Source organism: Schistocerca piceifrons, chromosome 8 (genome assembly GCF_021461385.2).
Source record: "Schistocerca piceifrons isolate TAMUIC-IGC-003096 chromosome 8, iqSchPice1.1, whole genome shotgun sequence".
In the NCBI taxonomy this organism is placed as follows: Eukaryota; Metazoa; Arthropoda; class Insecta; order Orthoptera; family Acrididae; genus Schistocerca; species Schistocerca piceifrons.
In genome coordinates, this window is record NC_060145.1 from 165,225,142 (window position 1) to 165,245,065 (window position 19,924).

The window sequence follows — 19,924 nt, forward strand, 5'->3', positions numbered from 1 at the left end:
AACAAAAGCGATCTCGTGAAGTGTTGGATCACGTCGCAATGGTGGAGGTCCGACAAAACGAATGTCTGCACAAGATTCTGCCTCACTCTCTGTGGAAATATCTTCCAAAACTTATGGAGGGAACAGAGGTGATTAGAAATCTTCCTGAGCGTGCCTTTAGTATTTCATGTCCAAATGAGATGATCACTTAAGCTACTTAGATTCTTAACCATTTTCAGAAGAATAGAGAGTAAGTTCACAGATTTCACCTCTAATCAACTTCCATGAGATACTAAAACCGCTTGGGTCTTCTTTGCATTTATTTTTAGTCCAGCTTGGTACCTACTTCAACAATGAAAAGAGAACACAAGATCAGAGTTTAGCGTCGTGCCGATCGCAGCTAAAGCTTGGAGCGCGAAGTACGGGGAAAGAAATGGTCTATCTTCCTTTCCTGTCTTAGAAAAGCTAAATCTGGTTGTCAGGGCGGAGATTCAAACTGCCGCTCTCCTCAAAAAGAGTTTAGTGTGTTGTCCAATGCTCCTCCTTGGTCGGTCTGAACACTTGATAGGGGGCGGTCGGATAGCATTGTACACGTAAACTTTATCAAAGTTATAATTTTTCTGCAGGTTTATTTGGAACAAAACAATACTATTATGCGCCACTTAACATAATAATAAAACTCAATATCATTAAAATATATGTTCATTGATTTTACAATACTTTTTCCACCTTCTGCAATTTAAATGTTTGGAGAATTGTATCGGGCATCAAATTGTGATGTGTAGGAAAGTCATTTTTGCTGCAAAAGTTTTACGTTGATCATAAATGATTATAAACTTCGACTTCTCCGTCATCTCACCTAGTTTGACAAAGAATCTGTCTGCTTGCCCCTTACTCAGTCCTGCTGCTAGCTGTAAACTCGTAGATTCGGCTTTCCTTACCCGTACGTCTTCATGCCGTTTCATAAAATCGTAGTCCTTACCCGCTTTCATATCTGTTTACTGAACCGAAGATTTATTTTCATTTACCCTGCATACATATTTGTGCACCAATTTTAAGAAATCATCTGTTACTTTTTCAGCAACTGTGTTGTATATATATTTCAACATAATCGTACAATACTATTTCCTGTTCATTACTCTGTGTTCTCGGAGAAAATTTATTATTTCCTAAAACAGATTTCAGAGCCACTTCCTTATTTTCCCTAAAGTTTATCACCTCTAATGTACTTCTTCGAATAGAATATTCCTCACTCAATCCCCTTATTGTCATTTCAAGTCGTCTCACTCTTTCTACAGCTCTTTATCCTAGTTATATCCTGACTTCTCTCTCTTTGCCTATTAAAGAAACAAATCGAGAAATCTTTAGTTTTTTTGTTATCTATTTTGTTCCCCCACAAATCACACAGAAGCGCGAAACTGTCAGAGAATATCCGCTGTGCGATACAACCAGGTATTCCCTTACACGTCATTATTCATCTTAATGGATGTATTGCCATTATTAGGTGTAGCAAGTACGAGCTTCTGGTAGTCGTCGTCACAGAAACGGTTTTTACAAGAGAACAGTACGAGCGACATATCTCTCACATACAAGGAGAGCAATAATGGAGCCAGTACCGACCTCTTTCCCACTCCTGAGAGAACGTGCCTTCCAGTGCAATTTCTGAGCCCCACAGATAAGACGCTGGTGTCTGTTTATCAAACAGCTACTGAGCACACTAAAATTACGTACCAGACATGCTATTCGTCGCGGCCTTTTGTTTTCAGCCCCCAATCAGACGATAAATCTTGAGAGCTGATTTAAGGTCCATTGTTTTAATCCGTCAGGTACTTAATATGAAATTTGTTGCCTTACTTTCTTCGGTAAAAAGAATTTCCATTGGTTAAAATATTCCGTATCACTTACATATATATGATGTCATAAGCTCAAAATAAGGATAGGGTGGAATGTGTGCATTTTCTTTCCTCGCCGTTTTGGAGTAAAATGTGAAATTATGCCATTAGTTATTTCATCCACAATGGGTACGTAGATCCCTGTGGCTATTTCTAATGTCGCTAGTCACTAATTTCGACACAGTCGTTTCGGTCGCGTAACACAACTGCTGTGGGCTTCATAATATATTTTACAGTTTTATGTACAGCCTATAAACTTGCATCAACACTCACAGATTGTATGCTTACGGAGTGCTACGATCGATCAGGGGAAAGAAAGCGGTATACGATCTTAAACAGTAAAATAGTTATGTGAAAACAAGAAGACTTCATTAAGCACCACAAACACGAATAAAAAACGACAGAAGTGCATTCCACTGCATGCCAAGGTCAGAAAACGCTTATTTTGAGGCGTTGTAGCCTATTAACTAGTGTAGTGAAAACTTTTGAAATGTGGACTCTGATTTTTGAGCATGTTCTAATAAAAAATATCCAGAAACAAATTAACTCCCATGTGAGACGAACAGGTCGCAAAAATGGAGAAAGGCATAATTTTTACAAATTCTAGTAACATGTATGTCAAAAGTTGGTGTAACGCCATGAAAGCAAGCTTATACAGTCGTTCTTAGTTTAATGATTATGATAAGGGCATACGAAAAGTATACAAAGAATAAAATTTGGTGATACATGAAAATATTGTCAAAAATCAGCTATACATAAATCGTAGGCTGATGAACGTACGTAAACGTGTTTATCGTACCAACACGCACACCACGCGTGTAAGACTTGTAGAAAACTACTTTTACGAGGCCGCGACGGCGCACTTGAGAAACAAGGCATTTTAAATGAGCGTCATCTATGGCTGATAGTATTATTCTCTGCGAACATAAAAAAAACAAAGTGGTAGACGAAAAAGGAAATACTAACGCCAGCAGTAATATTTTTGTCAATGACGCAATATAAAGTAAACATACATCTGTAGCCTAGGGCGCTACCCACGCTTGTGCAGTTTCAATCATCTCGGAGATACCTATGCGAATGCTGGTGGTGGAAAATAATTTCACTACCAGTACTAGTCCGGCAAGTGAAGGGGAGATGGTGTCCTTTAGTTCCTGGTGAAAGAAAGATGGTGGCCTTTAGTTCCTGGTCAACTACAACCGCAGTGTTGTATGGGGCGAGTGCATGTGAGACTGTTTGTTGATGATGAACCGTTCTTAGAATGGTGACGCTGAACTCGGATGCCTCCTTGGTGCTTTTCGAGAGGGGCACAATATTTTCTGGCATTGGATTTTACTCTCTACCATCTCACTCATCACCAGCAACAATACAGACTCATTGTTAAAAGCTCTGCACGTACTAGTCACAGTCACCTACACGCAGACTGAGTGTGGAGGCTAAGGTAGTGTACTAGCATTCTGGAGTTCGGCGGTCCAAATTCCTAAGCTGTCATCGAGATTTAGATTTACTGTGTTTGACCTATATCGCTTCAGCAAGATCCGGCGCGGTTCTATCGGCAGAGACGATTTCCTTCATTATCCTTCATGAAACCGAGCTCATGTTGTCCGACTTCATGACCCAGTCATAGACGAGACCCTAAATCCTAATCTTCTTTTCTTCGACTGGTATACTTACGATACGACACATTTTGGAAAGGAAGTTCTAAGGTGCACGAAGGAAGAGCAATCTTCCCATGTAAACAGTTCAACGTGGCTATCTGGATATCTCAACCAATTACGTCATCAATTTTTAAGTGACATACTGTGTTAATAGTAATGGCTCAACATTTTCGCCTCCGGAATTCAAGGAGAAAGCAAGTGATCTGATAATAATCTGTCGGACATGTCCAAAGATTCCTGGCATTTGTATGAAAATTTAGAAAACCACAAGTAGCTTACTATCAGTAATTTATTCATCCACTGAGCATTTTGCAACGCTGTAAGATTTCTTAGCTCAGTATAAGAGAGAAACAAAGTCTTATATACAGTGTTGAAAGTATGCTCACGCATGTCTATTGAGAAACAGAGGGCGGACAGTGAGCCGTGGTCTCGTAGAAGGAAACAATCCGGCACTTACCTGAAGTGAGTCAGAGAAACCATGGAAAATCGAAGTCAGGGTGACATCTCAATAAATCAACTACTTCAGCCGGTTTTACCTAACGTACAATTTTTTTAATGTTAGTACATGCTCGGGACAAGTTAGCTAAATAACATGAAAAATAATTATTGCACACTAATTATTTAGTCCCAGTTTCAATTGGACAGGGGATAGAAATCCGGCTTACAGCAAGTAAATTAAGAAGTACTACGACAAGAAAAGAAAAAAATATTCATCGAAGTCGTCAGTAGGCCCAAACGACGACGGCGACGAAGTTTCTTTACACTTCTCCCAATAAATATTCCTTCGTTTTAACAGGCTCTGAATACACCATATTATTCGCACGGCATTACATATATTAGTCTTAATTCTGGTTTCCTTGGTGGTCGACCACCTGCTTCTCCTCTCACCAAATATTACTAAGATGTGCAGAAATCGTATTATTGTGGAACTTCGTGACTGTATGTTCATGAAGCCATCCTTAGGTAAATGTGTCTATCCTTCAGGTGCTACTAATTTGCAAGAATTAACGCTCTTCAGAAAAATAACTAAGTGATTTCGGGCAGTTAGTTGCTATCTGATTTTATGTATTTTATGTACTTGTCATTTCCTGAATTTTATAAAGTATATACCCTCGCTCTGTTTATGTGTTCTTGAATATAAATATATACTGTTAGTTCTTAACGTATTTATCTTCAAACAGCTCATAATGCCAAATCATACAATAGAAATATCTTTGGAGTGAGCATCCAGACACGGAGAATTAATTTTGTGGTGTCCATATGCATAACCATCGTGGTCACGTGATCTCAGGACGGCGTAGGTTTGTCTATAATGCGTCCTATAAATTTTCAGTGTCATTATATCACTAGAACAGACAGATTTCCTTCGTAGGTGCCGTGAATCTGGTACAAGCGTTTTGTAGACACCATAACAATCTGCATTTGATACCTGGAATAAAGTAGTCTCTTAGCTCTGAAGAGATAAAATGAACGGGTATCGCGTCACGGACCGCCACGTCAGGGTTTATTCCTTTTGTCTGTCACATCATCACGTCAGTTCGCTTAGCCCAGTACCGAATGGCTTAAGTGTGGTTATTAGTCACCATCCGTGATACAAAAAGTCTGAGTATAATATCAGGGTTGAAGAACTAATAACGTATGTTCTTGATCAGTTGTGGTTGGTAATGCGATGAGAAGTAAAACAACATTTCAAAACATAGATTTACTTGCTAGGGAATTTGAAGGGTGTCCCAGAAAACACTGACAAACTTTAGGGACAGGTTCCTCCTACAGAAATAGGTAAAAAAGTCTAATAAACATGGGCTCTTAATGCATACCTCAAGAGGTATGAGTAGTTGTTCATCTTAGATACTATGAATCAGATATCTTCTCCTGCAAGGTCTTTGCTTTTCATATTTTGAGAGGATTTGAGAGGAGGAGATGCTGACAAAAAAAAGAAGGAAAAGAAAATGGATGCTTTAAGAGCTATGGTCACTTGATCATTTTCACTAGTGTGAAACACGACTGTTCTACTGAATAAGTGCTCATAGCTCTTAAGATATGCTTCTTAGAGCCCATGCTTACTACACTTTTTTTCCTACTTTGGTCCGTACTAGCTCCTCCAAAAATGAACAGCAAAGAGTTTGCAGTGGAAGAGATGTTTTTCATACCATCGAATGTGAACAAGTCCTCACGTCTCTTGAATTACCGTATGCACTTTAGAGCGCTTGTTTACTAGACGTATTTTCTTGTTTTGTTGTAAGGAACCTGTCCCTAGAGTTTGTGGGTGTTTTTTTGAAACATCCTGTATATACATACAAACACATCAAACAATGGCTGTGAAGAATGAACGTTGCCTGTTACCTTATTCACCGTGCTTTTTTCTTTCCCTTTGCGGAACTAACAATGCCATAAACAATTGCATTTTTCTCCATCATTAAAACTGACCGTTCCATTTAAAATGTTACGTAATAGAAACTGCCTCGTGAACTTATATTCTTGTTATATACATTGTGGGTGTCAGCTCTGTTCTTTTATTGTAAAATGCGAATAATTTTTCGCTTTGAGATAACTTACCTCGCATGTTTAAGAACACTCAATGGAAGAAATATCAAAGTCGTCAAAGAAAATTTGCAATTTGCCACGAAAAAAATCATAGTGATAAAATAATTATTATAAAGATACAAAAAAAGGAATTCCAATACTATAACACGAGTAAGCAAGGTGAAAATAGGTTAATTTACGACGTCAGCAGACGATGATACTGTCAAAACTTTCATCCCGAAAAACCTTGACGTACCGTGCCGTGACGTAACGTGACACGATGGTTCATTCACCTACTTAATATGCCAAATGAAGGTGTCGGTTTGCCCAAGCTTATTTGCGTTATATCTTTGCTTCTGTTTATAGCGTTTTTGTATCTGAAACAGCTGAATAAAAAAAGCAGTGGAAGGACTCGAGCCCTTAGCTGCTGTTTATTGGGCACTGCAAGCGGGTTGTCCCTTCAAAATTAGATCTTCACCCAGTACTTTTGAAAGTACTGTTCAAAATTACCCTTATTTACGACGTAACTTCATAATAGTCGTGACAATGAGTCTAGACAAACTTTTGTTAGAAGCTGTTGCCGTAGGTCCTCAATTTACTGTAAGTGTAGAAGAAATAATTTAAGCAACAAAAGGCAAACTTCGGCCAGAAACGTACTTACAAAGTTAAATAGCCGATTATTATTCTTAACCTGCAGCTTTTGCATACATTGTAAACTGAAGGGATACTGTAGTCTTTTTGAATACACGGGTTAACAGGCGGATTTCTATTTAATATAATTTATTTAAAGGGGTAATTTCCAGGAGTACTTGCAAGCGGTATTAAGCGCTCGTCTGTCATGGCACCGGATATGGATTTTGTTTACACCGTTGACAACAACAACGACAAAAGAGGACAGCTGTATAACTTACCTTCCTCGGCATCCAGACCTTCATGAACGTCAGTTCCGCGTTTTGTGTTCGCAGACTGGAGCTATACTTTTTTGCCTTAGCCAATACAAATACTGAATTATGTAGTTCGTCACAACAGCATAACAGACCTCACGACAGAAGCTATAATAATCGTAGACAGTATTTGTGGATAATCCAGTTTCTGAAGCAGAGACTTCTAACGCACATTCTGTAACCCAGGAAGAGGCTACAATAAACTCTGCTGTATCCACAACTTACATGTATCGAACCACGTTTTTTTTTCCTCATCATAGTTCTCTTGTTACATTTCATACAGTAGGGCATAACTGAAAGAGGAAATGAACTTTGGTCGTTTTTGTTACCAAGTTTTACACATGTCTCCTCATGACAATCCAGCAGTTCCTGAAATAGTGATTCGGCACTAAATGAAATCCAAACCACTTTCCACAGTACACAGTCTCGCAATGAACTCCAGCAAGGTAAGAGTAGTAGACACTGGGCCGGCTTCAGTTCATTCATCTGTAGAGCACTGCTGACACAGTTCACCGTTGCAAGATGTTTTGTTATCACAGCTGTAAACAAAAGCAATAAGTAATTTATATCTGGCGCCACGACAGCTGCACTCTCTTGCAGCTAATCTTGGATTCAGCTTTAAAAGGAGGTGTCTTAGCTTTTGACGTAGCCCTTACTTCCAAATACGATAATATTATAAACACTGCAACAATTACGCGTAGTTAACATCTCACTACATATTTTTCTCTGGGAATTCCATATGTGATTAGATGTATCAACAACCATACAATATCTTTTTTTTAGTTTAAGCTCTCGAAACTGAAATGGGAATGTGATAAGACAGTTGACAATCATATTGCGTGTAGTGGAGATAACGAATACGACGGGGAAAGTTTTCCTTCCTAAATACAGTTAGCCACATTTGAAACTGAGAAATATTTTTAAATATCGTCATTTTATATGAATATAATTATTCTTCTGTCAGATCTTCCTGCATATGAAAATTTCGCACGCTTTCATGTTAAACTCTTCCTTCTAATCGAATGTTAAGAATATTAAGACGTACTGGGCTCATTACTGTATACTTATAGGCAGGAAGTATCTCAAGACATACACATGGCAGGTTTGAATACATTTGTAATCTACTTGACAGTCGCTTTTACGGCTTCTGAACGTTATACTTAAGCTATACCCTACGTCATTCATAAAGTTCACGTTATGTAACTCCTTTGACGTACGCTTGTGTCAGACAGGAAAGCAAAAACGTTTAAGTGTCGGCGGGTAGAGCCTTATTAAACGTAATTGATAAGACGATTATTTCACGTCCAAGGTAAATTCAGAACATTGAATATGGTTTCCATACTTACAATTAGCATAAGTTACGGTGGCCGGAAACAGTCTAGAAAGCTTGTAAGGATTTTGAATGGTAAATTGTACTGAGGAATAATTGTTAAGGAAACAATTTCGATAAACTGCGCCGTTTCCGAATTAATTAACACTGAAGTTAGCTAATCAGGATGTCGGGCGCACAGATTCAAGTGGTCAGCAAGATACAATTGGCGTGAGTTGTTCTCATAGCGTAGATGATAGCGCACGAGACTGATTAGTCTTTGTGTTGGGTTCGAGCCTTAGTACAGTCCTATGTCCAATATTTATATCCCTCTCTTTTTCGGTTTTAGGAAACCAAACTTAATACACGTTTAACGACATCGTCTCCGGCGGGCCGCTTGAATTGGCGCGCGCAATGGCCTGAATGTCGACGTCACTGCAAATTAAACTGGAAACGGCGCAACGTATCGAATTTTTTCTTAACAGATATTTCTTTGTGCAGCCTACCCTGCTGCAAAATCATAACAACAGTTACTTAAAAAAAAAATAAGCTTTCCTTTTAACTCTCCGGAGTGCATACTCATGTCCTTAGCAACCTTCTTGCTAATCAGCAGTTGTCTGTGTCATATAATCAGAGGAATAATGTCTTCCGAGATGTAGAAATGATCCTACACCTTCACTGTAAAATACCCCATCTTACACTCGACTGAGACTTATTCATGTTAATTAAGTGAAACATTTATTAAAGACAAATCCGTAAAATGTTACATAAAAGTCTAAGAACACAAAACGCGCCCTGAAATATTCATAAAGCGATCGAAATAAAATCTCAGTAGTTGGGAAGTACCGTAGTATTGGAAGTTCAATTCTTACTCGCCATTCAAAATTTTTTGTCCATAAAAGCATGGTCTACCATTCCAGTCCCAAATTTGTGTGTATGTGTGATTCGCATCCTAGCGTTGAAAATATTTCCAGTGTTTAAATTTGAAGGGCAACGGCCTTGCCACAGTGGATACACCGGTTCCCGTAAGATCACTGAAGTTAAGCGCTGTCGGGCGTGGGCGGCACTTGGATGGGTGACCATCCAGCCGCCATGCGCTGTTGCCATTTTTTGGGGTGCACTCAGCCTCGTGATGCTAATTGAGGATCTACTCGACCGAATAGTAGCGACTCCGGTCAAAGAAAACCATCATAACGACCGGGAGTGCGATGTGCTGACCACACGCCCCTCCTATCCGCATCCTCACCTGAGGATGACACGGCGGCTGGATGGTCCCGATGGGCCGCTTGCGGCCTGCAGACGGAGTGCTTTTTTTTTTTTTTTTTAAATTTGGCTGCCACGAGAAGGGTAAGTTCCTGATCGTATGATAATGCGTCTCCATATTTTCTTGAGTAGGGATGGCTCTTGATAATTCTGTTGATCCATCCTTCCAGGGAGGCTGTTAACATGAGCTATCCTTCTGTTGTCATTCGTGGGAAGTAGGTCTAATTCCATTGCCACCGTATGTTACACATTTGATTAAACATTGCCGACACTGCAGAATACTGCCAGCACATATAGTCGCAAAACTCATGGCTGTGAAAGTTGTTATCGTTTGACAGCTGGGGCGACACAGGCTCTCGAGGTGGAAAGAAAGCAGGTCGCCTCCTAGAACTACATACGACGTAGAAAGCGTTAGTTTCGCGTCCAAGTTCTACGAACTTTACGAAATAGTATTGTGGTGTCGCCCCCCAAGTGTTGGTCAAATGTTAAGAGATGACAAAATAATCATAAACATGGCTAAAACCAAAGCACAGTCAAAAACCAGCGTGTTCATGAAGAAATATTTGAGAAATTGATATCAGTACTATCCTCAATAAAGAAAACTTAAACACACATGGACGTATGCTCTTATGTGTAAAGATGGACACCATTTGTCGTTTGGGTCTGCTTTGTAGTCCTTAGAAAACCAACTGTCAAAAATACGTCCTTTGTCTTTATAGTTGTTCTATGTGATACGAAATATTGCCTATCAACATTACGACTTTATTCTTACGCTCTAATTACACTACAGTTTTCTTAAAAACATATCTTTTGGCAATAATTGTCTAGAAATCTGCAACTGAAAAAAAATCCAGGCAACACGATGTCGTCAAATGAAACTATTATACGAGTACTGCAAGTAAAATTTGACAGCGTACACGGCTTTACTGCATGCCGTAGTATAAGAACATAAATTATTAATGCAGAGATAAATATAGAAATTATCTTTTAGAAAGAAAAGTATATGGATGTACAGAAATCTGTGATGTACTAAGAGACAGATGCCGTAAAGTGAGCGTAGGCTGATATAAAGTAACATATTTGTTCTGCCCGCCCGATTAGCGGTCTACCGCACGGCTTTCCAGAGTGGGAAGGAGCGCCTGGTGTCCGGCACGAATCCACCCGGCGGACTTGTGTCGAGGTCCGGTGAGCCGGACAGACTGTGGGTGGTTTTTAGGCGGTTTTCCATCTGCCTCGGCGAATGAGGGCTGGTTCCCCTCATTCCACCTCAGCTACACTATGTCGGCGATTTGTGCGCAAACAGGTTCTCCACGTACGCGTACACCACCGTTACTCTACCACGCAAACGTAGGGGCTACACTCGTCTGGTGTGAGACGTTCCCTAGGGGGGGGGGGGGGGGGAGGTCCACTGGCGGTCGAACGGCACAATAACCCTGAAAGAGTGGTTCGGTGTGGGGCGGCGGAGGGGTGAAGTGGACTGCGGTAGTCGTCGTGGGTTTGTGGACCACTGCGGCTGCGGCGGGGTCGGAGCCTCTCCGTCGTTTCTAGGTCCCCGGTTAACATACAATACAACATATTTGGCAAACAGTGATCTGATTGAGATGTGTAATTCAAATAAAAATGTAAGTAATATCTCATTTCCTTCAATGAGAGGAAGTCAGTGATAGTCAAATTGAGATCATACATTAATGTGGCCACCTGTCGAAGCCTGAACAACCACCTTTTGCAGCGTGAACCGCTGCGAGACACACAGGAAGAGATCCAGAGAGGTTCTGGAAGGTACCAACAGGGATGTGGAGCCTTCGGTGGCGATAGGTTTCTCAGCTGAAAAATCTAAGCGCGAACAGCCTGATCGAGGGTATTCCACAGATTCTCGATATGATGTAAATTGGGAGACTTTGGTAGCCAGGGTATCAGCATCTTCTTGATGCTTTTCAAACCACGCACCTACACTGCGAGCTGGTGATAAGTTGCATTGTCCTGCTGGTATATTCCTTTGTGCCGAGTAAAAACAAACTGCATGTAGCGATGGACATGATCCGTAATGATAGACGCGTGCTTGTGTTGACCCATTGTACCCTGACGAGATCGTCCAGGGAATGTCATGAAAACATTCCTCGGACCATAACGCTCCCTCCTCTGGTCGACAGTTGTTGGAGGATGTTTGTTCTCAGATGTTTCAACCCTTACACATCAACGTCCATCTGTCTGATGAAGCATAAAAGGTGATTCATCTGAGAAGACTACCTGTGTCCAGCATTGGCAAGCAACTTCCAGCCTTCGTCGCCGATGAACAGCAGTGAGCATGGGTGCGACAAGCAGGTGCTTGCAGCGGAGGCCCATACGCAGCAACGTTCGCTTAACTGTCATTGGGGAGATACTGTTGGTAGCCCTTGTTTCAACTGGGTGGACAGTTTTCCAACAGATGCACGTCTACTCGACGTTACACATTTCCTGACCCGTCTTTTTCCCCATAATCTACAGCCCGTTGTGCACCACCGCTGACTCGACGTTGATTTTGGATAGCGCCATTTTGCCTTGCACAGTGTACTTTAACAACGGCGGCACACGAACAGTTTACAAATTTAGCCTTTGCGGAAATGCCTCCACCCTTGACCCGAAAGTCAATGGTCATATCCTTTTGGACGTCAGATAAATCGCTCCGTTTCCGCATTAAGACAACGACTGCACTGTTATCCGCGTCCCCCCTACGCATTTTATATTCCCTCTACTCCTAGTGCTTCCACCTGCCGTCTGTGAGTGGTTACTGAACGTTGATGTGGAACGCAGGCGACAATGACTAATGTACCTAACCAGCTGTTGTTGGTCATTATTTACTACTCTGATATACAGGGCATGAAATCCCGTCTGAGGCCTGCGATCATTTTTATGTTAATAACTGGCAACCAATGCTGTACAATCGCAATCAAGTCATGAGATGTTCAACTGACTCTTTTATTAGAACATGTTACGCGTTTCGGAATACACCCATCTTCAGACATCACAAACTTCAACTCCTTCCTAACCAACCAGAAGTGCAGCCTTGACATCTCAAAGGAAGAGTCCAATAACATATTACAATGTTGCAGTTATAGTCATATGTTATTGGACACTTCCTTTGAGTTGTCAAGGCTACACGCCTGGTTGGTTAGGAAGGAGTTGAAGTTTGTGATGTCTGAAGATGGGTGTATCCCGAAACGCGTAACATGTTCTAATAAAAAATGGCTCTGAGCACTATGGGACTTAACTTCTGCCATCAGTCCCCTAGAACTAAGAACTACTTAAACCTAACTAACCTATGGACGTCACATACATGCATGCCCGAGGCAAGATTCGATCTTGCGACCGCAGCGGTGGCGCGGTTCCAGACTGCAGCGCCTAGAACCGCTCGGCCACCCCGGCCGGCATGTTCTAATAAAAGAGTCAAAAAAATGGTTCAAATGGCTCTGAGCACTATGGGACTCAACTGCTGAGGTCATTAGTCCCCTAGAACTTAGAACTAGTTAAACCTAACTAACCTAAGGACATCACAAACATCCATGCCCGAGGCAGGATTCGAACCTGCGACCGTAGCGGTCTTGCGGTTCCAGACTGCAGCGCCTTTAACCGCACGGCCACTTCGGCCGGCTAATAAAAGAGTCAATTGAACATCTCATGACTTTATTGCGATTGTACAGCACTGGTTGCCAGTTGTTTACTACTGTGCCACGATAGGCCTCTTAAAGCTGATGACCTCTCTGGGTCCTTAGGAAACCTAAAAATGATCCATACTGTCCACTTCCCTCTTTTCCACAGTTTATTACACTAAACATGCTATTACATAAACCTATAAACGACAATACAATCCAGTTGCTGTATTCCGCTGTACAGCCTGCAGCCAGCTGGCCGCATAATGTCGCAATAGATAACAAAAAAACATGATGAATGTTAAGCTGTATGTCTTATAATGTGCTTCCACTGCCTTCACTAGGATAGACGAATCATCGGATTGCAACCTTGCTGTCAAAGTTGAATTTTCAGTTCACACGGGCGCTGCTGTCGTGACAAATGCTGGTATAGTTCTCTCAGTGGATCCTAATGTATTTCTGTGAGGTACATACGCGTCGCTTTGGGTGCAGAATTCATTCACTCTTTAACAGCAAAGGTTTTTAAGGAATGATTTATACGGCACTGTTGACGATAGTGGAATAACATTTTTGAAAACAAAAAGCAAAAAATAGTTTGGAAATGTACGAGCGATGTAGTGCTGCTCACAACCTGTCACTTTCCACAAAATGCGTACGGGTGAGTATGTGGTTGATTAAGCTACAAACTTAGGCCAGTACATGTGCTGAACGATTAGATTTGTTAGATACATTCCCTCCTGTTAGCCGGCTGCTGTGGCCGAGTGGTTCTAGGCGCTTCAGTCCGGAACCGCGCTGCTGTTACGGTTGCAGGTTCGAGTCCTGCCTCGGGCATGGATGTGTGTGATGTCCTTAGGTTAGTCAAGTTTAATTAGATATAAGTCTAGGGGACTGATGACCTCAGATGTTAAGCCCCATAGTGCTTAGAACCATTTTAACCATTTTAACCCTGCCGTTAGGAGAGAGCGTATACTTAAAAGTTTGTTTGGAGTCGCTATAAAGGGTCACATAACTATGCAAGAAACTAAAACATAAAAATAAAACCAAAACTGGTAGCCTATCGAAGAGAGGCTAGCATGTCTCGAAAACTTACATAATATATACCTAGAACCTCTTTTCTTGGCCCAACCTACGAATATCATTAAGCTCCGTATAATACTTCCTGAGATGTCCTATGAAGACGGGGGTGTGAAAGATCTCCCTTCTGTTCTTGAACGGGACATAAAGATACCTTACTTAATGAAATAGACTTTACAGTAGTATGAAGAGTATATATATATAGAGTTGAAAAATCAAATAAGAACAATACGGATTAGTGCACATGTGCCCTTTTTGGACACTCACAAGGGAACCTCCCCATCGCACCCCCCTCAGATTTAGTTATAAGTTGACACAGTGGATAGGCCTTGAAAAATTGATCACAGATCAATCGAGAAAACAGGAAGAAGTTGTGTGGAACTATGAAAAAAATAAGCAAAATATACAAACTGAGTAGTCCATGTGAAGATAGGCAACAACAAAGATACGGCAAGGTCAGGAATGCCGTGGTCCCGCGGTTAGCGTGAGCAGCTGCGGACCGACAGGTCCTTGGTTCAAGTCTACTTAAGTGAAAATTTTAATTTTTTACTTTCAGACAATTATCAAAGTTTAGGCACTCACACATAATCAACTTCGCTCTCCAAAATTCCAGGACATGTTCAGATTTGCTTGGACATATGCAGGATTTGACGGTCTACACACGGAAAAATTTGAAAACGTTAAAAACATATGTTTTGACAGAGCACAGGGAAAACTGTGTGACTGTGAAACTGTTGCATTCATTTGTTGGAGTTTATGTCATAAACTCTTATGTTTTCATCACTTTTTTGGGAGTGATTATCACATCCACAAGAAAACCTAAATCGGGTAAGATAGAAGAATCTTTTTACCCATTCGCCAAGTGCACGCGTTAAGTTCAAATGGTTCAAATGGCTCTGAGCACTATGCGACTTAACTTCTGAGGTCATCAGCCACCTAGAACTTACAACTAATTAAACCTAACTAACCTAAGGACATCACACACATCCATGCCCGAGGCAGGATTCGAACCTGCGACCGTAGCGGTCGCTCGGCGCCAGACACACGTTAGGTGGGTCGACAATATATTCCTGTCATGTGACGCACATGCCGTCACCAGTGTCGTATAGAATACATCAGACGTGGTTTCCTGTGGAGTAATCGGTTGACCTATGACCTTGCGATCAAATGTTTTCGGTTCCCATTGGAGAGGCACGTCCTTTCGTCTACTAATCGCGCCGTTTTGCGGTGCGGTCGCAAAACACAGACACTAAGTTTATTACAGTGAACAGAGACGTCAATGAACGAACGGACAGATCATAACTTTGCAAAAATAGAAAAAGTAAACTTTTCACTCGACGGACGACTCGAACGAAGGATCTCCCGTTCCGCAGCTGCTCACGCTAACCACGGGACCACAGCACTCCTGAGCGCGTACTATCCGCGATGTTGCCTATCTTACGCATAGACTACTCAGTTTGTATATTTTGCTTATTTTTTCATAGTTCCACACAACTTCTTCCTGTTTTCTCGATTGATCTGTGTTCAGTTTTTCAATACCTATCCACTGTGCCAAGTTATAACTAAATCTGAGGGGGGTGCGATGGGAAGGTTCCCTTGTCAGTATTATCTCCTAGCTTTGCTTTCGGGTTGAACGTTTGCTGAAGCTATCTGCACATAATTTTTCCAATGTTCTGTATGAGATGTGCGGCAGAGAAATACGAAATATTGCACATGGGAAAGAATCATTGAAACGACAGCACTGAATAAAATATTCATAACCTTCTTTATAGCTCAAATTAGAAAAAGAAAACCTCAAGTTTTAGATGATAACATTCATCTTCTTCGGGAATGACTGACTATCGCCACAGGAGGGGCTATGACAGTCAGTTTTTGTGACGAAGGTGGTAAAGGCTATCATTGAAAGTTGAAGACTTTATTTTGAGTCAAAGTGGCAAAAAGACCGACATTATTTTATGCAGGGGGTTTACATTGTTTGCGAAACTACCGGAGATAAATGATTTAGAATTACCAAATGGAAGATCAATAATTAAATATGGCGATATGTATTCAGACTGCAGAAAATTTGACAAGTTCGTGCACGGTACGTATTTCAACAATGGATTTTGCTCTCATCAGATGCAGGGAGCCGTTTTCTTAAATGTGCTTGTTCCCTGACTGAACATCTACCAGGAGGTAGGATGTTGGTGTTGTAGACAGGTAGAATTATCGAAGCACCTACACCGTACTTCGAAACGCTTATTTCCTTCGGTACCGGGCCATTGCTTCGTGAGATAGAATCTCTTGTTACGACAGCGTGCTGAAAAGTAATGCCTCCGAATCTTTTATTCTGTTCTGAATAACTGTAGAAGTATTTACATGTCATGCATACTATTCGATCGACTTTCCCGTTTCGATGAGGCAAGTTGCAACTCTCTGCCTCTAGAAGGCTTCAAATTGTAGCGTGTAACATGGCGGTGTGTAACGAAACTATGTTGGTGCTACAGAAACAGCGTGCTGTAATCGGGTTTATCATTGCAGAAAACGTGCCTCCAACCGAAATGAATAAAAGAATGGAAGCAGTGTACGGTGATGATTGTATTGACACCGTTACTGTGCGACGTCTGGTTGTACGTTGTTCACCATTTTGACCCCTCCACAAAGTATCATCAACGCCAAGAGAGTTCAAGACCATACCATCAGCAGGCAGACTCAAACTTACAACGTTCTGAGATGTTCCAAGGTGTGACGCATTTGGAATTCATGCCAAAAGGCACAACTCTGTAAGGTACTGAGAGATCCGTAGAAAACTGAATGCATGAATCGAAGAGTTCGTCCACATATTATTTAAACACCCTCTCCTTCAGCGCTGTGACCCGTTGAAACGTCCCCAGGGGACGTTTCAATGTACAACGGTCCTACGTCTTGGGTCCATAGTCGTCGATTACCCTTCATGCAGTCCCGATCACGCCCCATTCGTTTTCCGTCTGTTTCCTAGACTTAGGTACGCCTTCAAGGGCTTCACTTGGATAGTGATGAAGCGGTACAATTACAGATTAGGTCGTGGCTCCGTCAACAAAACCAAACATTGTAGAGTGACGGTAAGGCAATCTGGTCTCTCGTTCGGAGAAATGTGTTTATCGCCAGGGTGACTATGTTGAGAAATAAATACGTAGACTTGAGGATTAAAGCTGTGGAATGTTTATAAAGTTTGTTTTATTTAAAAAGCGTCAAGAGTTTTCACGTATAAAATTCGGGGACATTACTTTTAAGCACGCCAGCGTACTTTTAATTTTGACGGTTACGTCATAAATCGAATGCCGGATCTCAAAGCTTGTTTACTACGACTCTTCTTTTCCTATCAAATTTCCAACAGAGTTCTTTATCAGGCAGTGCCATTAATTCGGAACCTGCATACAAAAATATTGGTGTGTCGTCGTAGACACAGCTCTATAACAGCTGAATTCTGTAACAGTTCTCGTCTAATTATGAGTTCCTTATGTGTAAATCACTTTGGCAGTGAACGTGGAGGCCTGCCTCGCCTTCTGCTTGTCCGACAAGACTTTTTTTTTCAATGGAAGTGAAATTCATCCAAAGGCAGACATCCGTTAATGTTAATCGATATATCAATAGCTTCGGCTACGGTCTAGACCACGTGACTAGGAGAACTATCTCAGTCGTGGAAGTATTGCGCACAAACACGAAATAATCGACTCACATGGACCCAGAAAGAAGTATTACGGTGAGAACCAAGGATGAATGTTTCACTCTGCAACGCAGATTGTGCTATTTTGAAACTGGTTGATCAAAAGTGTGTGTCTATCCAGGATTGGAATCTGGAAGAATGACTTACAGTTATCTTACGCACTAAGCTTTCATATTTGCCTTAATGAACCGCAGTCCTAAATTCAGTTTTGCCACTATCTATCTTCTTCTTTTTAAACTATATTCAAATTGTGAGGATGGTTCATTAGAGAGTAGGTGAAGTGGCGTCGTCGGCCGGTGTGGCCGAGCGGTTCCAGGCGCTTCAGTCTGGAACCGCGCGACCGCTACGGTCGCAGGTTTGAATCCTGCCTCGGGCGTGGCTGTGTGTGATGTCCTTAGGTTAGTTAGGTTTAAGTAGTTCTAAGTTCTAGGCGACTGATGACCTCAGCTCTTAAGTCTCATAGTGCTCAGAGCCATTTTTTGAAGTGGTGTCAAATGGAAAGACTTTCAGGAAGAATAACCCTACTCCCTGCTAATAACGAATACGATCCTTCCATTTCTCATTCCTTAACAACTCGGTTGGAAACAGCTTTTCCCGGGAAAGACCGGGTCTCAGATTCGAATTTCGGTCCACTAGATAATTTTAATCTGCCAGGAAGTTTCGCGCTGCGGGAAACTTTGAAATTAAATCAGTATGTGGATTTACTGCGATATTACGTTAATGAAAAAGCAAGAAATGAAATGAAAGTAAGTAATGTCGTGTATCATTGTAGCCTGGGAAATCCCCAGGGGTAGGTTGAGCCACCTAATTAGAAAGGTGTCTTTTGCGATGTGTGATAGTTGTGTGTATCTGTTAAGTGCAGATGACTGTAACTGGTTTGTGTGTAAAGTATGATGTGTTTATCCTGTATGAAATTGAGAAAAAAGAGAAGTGAAACTCAGCGCCGGCACACAGCACGCTCCTCTAGAAAATCAAAAAGGATGCTGCCGGGCTTAACGTTTCCATCTGACACATGGATCAACAACAACGACGTCGCATGCACTTACGCCATGAGACACTGGAATTTAATTCAGGACACTGGCGCAAAATCTGGTGATCGGGAAGTACACAGCACGACCTCTCCTCCCCTTTCCGATTAGATACTGGAGGTTAAAATTTCTTATACCACTTGGATTCGATTGGGGTATTTCACGTTCGAAACTTGAGCTGTCGGCACAAAGACCGTGCGTTCGAACGTCAACGTTGAGCGTACCGAGTACAAAGTGCTACTGAACGCTTAGAGCGACGATGTGGCTTGTGCATACGGTACATGTTCCTCAACGTGATAAATGCGATCGCAGCGCGCTCCACTGGCAATTTTCCTCTGAAACTGGCTCGCAAGTCACATTGTTTTAGGGAACAGACGGGCGTAAAAGACCTACGTTAGCTCTACAAAAACGCACATTTTCACCCTTTTCCACATGCCAGTCGAGTTATTTTGTCTGTAACGCACATAAATAAAAGATAAAGGAAAGTACGGTTTACCATGTCCAATGAATAAGGACATCGCCTGATAAAAGTTCCATTGCAAACAGAGCGATGAAAATTTGCAATAGTTCTCCACGTAAGATAAAAATTAATTCATCACTCTCACTTTTTAGTAAAATCCTACCGTTGCTCCTACTTGATAACCGGTTCTATTCAGTAGCAGAATTCTCAGATGTGAAATACAAAACTTGAAACAAAGAAGTGCAAGCAGTGAAAGCTGTCTTGTAGATAAACCCAGTCGAACGAATTTATTCCTCAAAAACAGCGCACTTCTGTTTACATAAAATCGAATGTTATAGAGAATATTCTTCTGTTAAACGTATAAGAAAGGATCAGAACCTGTTGGAGAACGTGAAGGTGAGTAAAAAGAAGTATTTGAATCGAGTCTGACGCGAACTAGCAACACATTATCTGTCTCAACACTAATCTCCGTCTCTACTCATTTCG

The 19,924-nt window shown here is 41.4% G+C and overlaps 1 long non-coding RNA gene and 1 pseudogene across 1 annotated transcript in view; both read left to right on the forward strand.

Moving 5' to 3' along the window:
- Positions 1-19,924, forward strand: part of LOC124711388 — a 159,547-nt gene that overhangs the window by 26,814 nt on the left and 112,809 nt on the right. The window lies entirely within an intron of this gene.
- On the forward strand, positions 9,292-9,408 carry LOC124712769 (annotated as a pseudogene).